We start from the raw sequence: 5356 nt of genomic DNA on the forward strand, positions 1-5356 counted from the left end.
CCACAAGACATGCCTTACAAGTCCTGTAAGACTTTAAGTCATTAGATTTACATATGAAAAAATACCTAAAGGAAAGAAAATAATAAATATCTAGTTCTGTTCCTCATCATTTCCTACTTCATAATGATAACAAACACAACATACCATGAGAACCCAGAAGTGTCCCAGTAATAGATGAACCAACAGACCAGACTTCAGGTCTTAGTCATAGCATTTTGGCCCAGATTTGCTGAATTTCTGGGTGCTCTGAAGTCTATCCACGCACCTCCAAAAATTAAGTTTTGGCTCTTTGAAGCTGGGCCCATGTTACCAGTGGATTCTCTAGACACATACTAAATTCACCTCTCTCTGGGCCTCCTTTCACCAGGCTGCAGAAGGAGAAAAAGAGTGGTGAAGACACAGGAGGGTCTTTTTGGAAGAGTCATTACTACTCATCCAGGGAAAGAGAACAGTTTCAAGCAATATTTCTGCTAAATGCAGGAGGGGTTATTGGCTTCTCAGAACAGCAGATGTATTTCTCCCAAACAATGCAGTCTAAATGGTTTTCTTCCTACCAAGACAGAGACATCAATTTTCATGAGGACTTCAGTGACTGCACTGATGTGCAAAGGTGTAGCTTAATGCTCCAAAACAGTTCTTGGGGTCTCAGCATCCTCTTAATGTACTTATGAGCCAGGCAGTGCTTGCCAAGGTTTTATTGATTGGCAATTCTTCTCAGTGTACTCGCAGGTTGGATGAGTGCTTGTGAACTCACTTGGCAGAGCGGGCTCTGACAAATCAGAGATGACAAATGCTCCAGGACTGTATGTAAAGTGCCATGAGTCTCATGGCAAGGGATCTAGCGTGTGGTGAGAAGTCACAGGACAGGGTGCACTGCAGGGATCTCCAAGGGGCCGACAGGAGCAGGTGGATGGAGTGAGGGCAGAGAGAGACAGAGAGGGTGAGATAGACTTGGCTTCGATTCCCTGCTCCCAGGTAACATCACCTTCATGAATGTAACAGGAGGACACAATAACTTTCAGCATGGCTCCCATTTCTACCGTTCTTTCCCTCCTTTTTTCTTTCCTTCCATAGTATTTTTCTTTAACCTCTCTTCGTGACGCCTTCCCTCACCTGCTTTGTAATCGTGGTATCCTTTTGGCTGACTCTGTGCTCTGTTTTCCCTCATACATCCCTTTTTACTTCATTTTCTTATTTCTCTGTCTGTTCCACTGTGAGTTCTGAAATTATTTATTTGCTGTTTTTCCTTTTCTTCTGTCTTCACCTGAGATTTCTTCTCCTGTCTTCACTTCTTCTAAGTCTGCAGGGAGAAGCTGGAATCCTTCTTCCATGGCATCAGTTCTTTTTTTCTTGAGTCCTGATCTGTGAAACCTCTGAAAAGCTGGTGGTGATGACTGTAGCTGTAAAGGCAAGGCATCCAGTGATGAGCTTTTATGGACAGTGTCATGAATCTGTGGGACAGCCATATCCTGGTCTGAGTCTCAGACTCCAGACTGAGCCTGCAAGATGGGCAATGGTTGATTTTTTCTTTCTTTTTTAAAGCAAAAACTAGCTCTTTATGGTCCATTTGGTCTATCTGGTCTGTTACCAGTTGATAAGATTAATCCTGAACCCTCCTCTTGCCCCCAGCCCTGCAGGAATTCAGGTTGCCTGCAATGACAAGTAGGTCTAATAAATAATTTGGATGGAGTCAGTGCATTTAGCCAAACAAATAACTTCATTCAAAGGGCAGAATGGATTTTATCAAAAGCCTTTTTTCATTATGTCAAAACTAGGAAAAAATTGTGCAGCCCTTTCATTCTGTCACCACAAAGGCATTTGTTCAAGCTTCTGGCTTTGCTCGATGTAAAAAATGTAGTTGTCAAGCCCCACCCAGTGAATTGCATTTCCCCTCACCCCACTGCTCTGTTAACATGAGCACACAACCCCTCACTTCTGTGCAGGGACAAAGTGGGACACATCTTGCCACTGCACAGAACCACTGCTTGGATGGGGCTCTGGTGTGGAGGGCAATTGCCAGAAGGTCCAAGGGGGATGAGGAAGCAGCACCGCCAGGGCTATGCTTCAGGAGTGAGCTCATGCCACTGCTGCCTGCCACGGACACCAGTAAGAAGACACGTTTGCTGAGGTCTTACTGGAGAACGTGCCTGACTGCGGGTGGTGAAGGGGTGCAGCAGTCCCAGCCACAGGGCAATGCCCCGGGTGAGCAGGATAGGCCATGGCCAAAGGGCAGAGGCAGATGGCCTGTTGGAGACGGCACTGCCAGAGGGAAGGAACCCCCGCTCCTGGCCCAGCTATTCACAGTGCTGATCCTGCACAGGCCCTTAGACTGCAAATGCTCAGGACCCATATACACATAATTCTTATGTGTACATTTATGTATTCATATCTGTTCGTGCTCACATACATATATTCACATGCTTTAGATGTCATATCTTTACATTGTACGTATGCATATGTACCAGACATGGCTTGCTGGATGTTTTTGTAATATAAATTTTCCTAGACAATAATCCCATAAGTCTCCCATGAGTGGTGGGTACTGGGTCGTTTTACCATCTCCATGGAAATCTAGAAACACAGTGTCACTAACCGACCTCTGACACAGGGTTACTCAGTAGCAGGGAATAGTGGGTCCCCTCTTTTTTCTTTCTTCTTTCTCCCTCAGTGTTTGGCATAATCTCTCCCTAAGGCATGAGTAATGTTGTTTCTCTGTGCTGGTCCCCAGGCAATGTGCCCCTGCAGAATTTGAAAGGAAATGTTCCCCAGTGCTGAGGTTGAGTGGTTAGAGGGAGCTGGCACACCAGGTTCATAAAAAGGCTGCAGATGAGTCGCCCTTCTCAGGTGGCTACTGTGCAGGCTGCACTGAGTGACAAGAAATTAAAACAGACCACGACTACATTTAGCAAAGCCATCTCTCCTGCACACTTGCATATTGCACTCAGTCACCTACCATCGTCATCACTGCTCTGTACATCACCTCCAAAGGACAGCACAGCTCAAGCAGCACACTTTGAGGGACAACTTCCCTCCTGAGCTAGGACCTTTTCTACCTCTTCGGCTCTGTGAAGAGGAAGAACTCAGCAGCCTTCAGTGAAAAGCCCCACGGAAAGGCAGGGTAGATTTGACAACATCAGTCTGCTGCACACCTGGCTGATGATAGGACAGGAGCTAGAGCAGACAGGACATAACCCATGGGCTGCCGATGGCAGGGCAGAACCTGCCACTGTTCACCTGGAGACTCTTTGCCTTCAGCCGCCCAGTGCAGCAGGTGAGAGGAGACCAGCGCACTCCCTGAGTGCCCAGTGCATCATCCCCTCACCTGCCTGCATGATATGGGGTGAGTCTGGCCCTACCTCTCCCACGCAGCTGGCCAAACAGCTTTGGTTGTATTGCACAGGTCAGAAAAGGAAATTCAGACACCCCATACCATTTTGAAAAATCCCTCCTCACTTCATTGAAATCACTTGGTTAAATTAAGCACGTGTGCATCAAATGTACATGTGAGCAACAACTGGAAAAATGTGAAATACAGGTCTTTTTGGCCCTTCTTTCATTATATTTATTAAAATTAATCAAATAGAAAACTAGAACCTATGTGCAAAATGCTGGGCACAAAAATTCCTTGTGCAACAGTCAAAGATGAGAGACAGTTTAGCTGTAACAGGACCATACAGCTGCCCAGCTTAAGAACAGCAAGTCACAGGAGTGGGGCCAACACTGTACAGTTCCCTCCAGCCAGGAACGGGGCATGCAGAGAGTCATCACATCCAGCAGTATATGCAAAACTTGTCTATCTATGTGCTTTCTTGCAATAAATTGCTCTGACATAAAAGATATGGCAATAGTCTAATCAGGTAGCTGACTCATACCTGCTTGGAAAAAGAGAGAAGACATTAATACAGTATGCTATTTTTAACTTTTGAGTGGTGCTCAGTTACTGTAGGGGACACAAAGAGCTCAGGAAGGGAGACATGTCTCCGCACTGGATCGGCACAAGTTCACACTACCACTTTCTCCCAAGACACATGAAGGATCTCCACCACCTTCAACCCCCTCCACCCTCTCACTTTCCACACCATGGAGCAGCCTCAGACCAGTGTCACTTTATTCCGAGCCCAAGACCGTGACGATAAATCCTTTCTCTGGAACCCCCGCACTTTTTCGACAGTCTGCATGTAGCCAATCTAAGGGGGAGTCGGTGCCGAGCTGGCATCAAGCCCACGCTGCAGGCTCTCAGAGCAGTGGCAGAGCTCTCCTGCACACCCACCCCCTGCCCAAATCCCACAGAGCTCCCACCCCCATGGAGGAAGGACAGGAACTGCACCCGGCTGGGAATGTGTTTCACCTTCACCGAAGCCAGTTCTCACATCCCCACCGGAGACAGTGGGGCAGGAGGCATGCCGGAGCACCATGTCCTTGCTGCAATGCCTCTGAACACAACTGAATCTAAATACAGCTATCAAGAGAATAGCAAAGCAGCCCTTCATTCAGATGTAGGAAATGAATAATGAGTTCATTAGATATCAATTGATTGATAAAGAGGGATTTATTGAAAGGTCTAATGTGTGTAGCCAAAATTAGTTTGCCATGTAATTAACTAAAAATGACTTAAGCAATGCATTCTTAATTATTATCTTAGTACAGCCAACTTGTAAGAAATTTCAAGCATTTAATTGGCATTTGATAGAATAGCTATAGCAAGCTAATTAGGTACCAAATTATGGAATGTGCTAATTGATATTTAATAAGTATGTCAATTGGTATCTAACTAGCCAATATGTTATAGCTATCTTGGAATATGTCAATTAAGTGCCTAAAGATCTCTTTCAAGTAGATTATAAATGTAATCTATTAAGGATGTAATTTGCAACATTTTTGATTATGGATTGTAACTTATTTGCTTTCCTGAATATGTTATTGCTGTTTGCAGACTCATTCATACAATATAACGGATGTAATTTTGCCTACATGAGCAACTTTGACAACTGATATTTTTCTTGGCTATACTCTGCTCTCACTTATGGTGGTGTAAATCTGGACTGCCTTCATAGGATCCGGAGGGGGAAGGCTGAAATATATACCAGTGTAACACCCACAGGCTCTACTTGATGGAGTTCAAATTGGTCTAGCTGCAATTGGAGTCTAACCACAGCACTTTGGTTACTGTTGAGGGGTAGCAAGTTGGAAGGAGACCAGGGCAACAACTGGTGTGAACAGCTCACCTGAAGGGTCGTGGCACTGGCTCAGCCTTGAGCCTTCAATGCATGGTCCTGCTCTTCACCAGTAAAAATCAGGGGGATGCTGTTAAAGTCAGTGGCATTGCCCAGGTCTGAAACAGGGAAGAGCTTTTCTC

This window comes from Dromaius novaehollandiae, chromosome 16, assembly GCF_036370855.1.
Source record: "Dromaius novaehollandiae isolate bDroNov1 chromosome 16, bDroNov1.hap1, whole genome shotgun sequence".
In the NCBI taxonomy this organism is placed as follows: Eukaryota; Metazoa; Chordata; class Aves; order Casuariiformes; family Dromaiidae; genus Dromaius; species Dromaius novaehollandiae.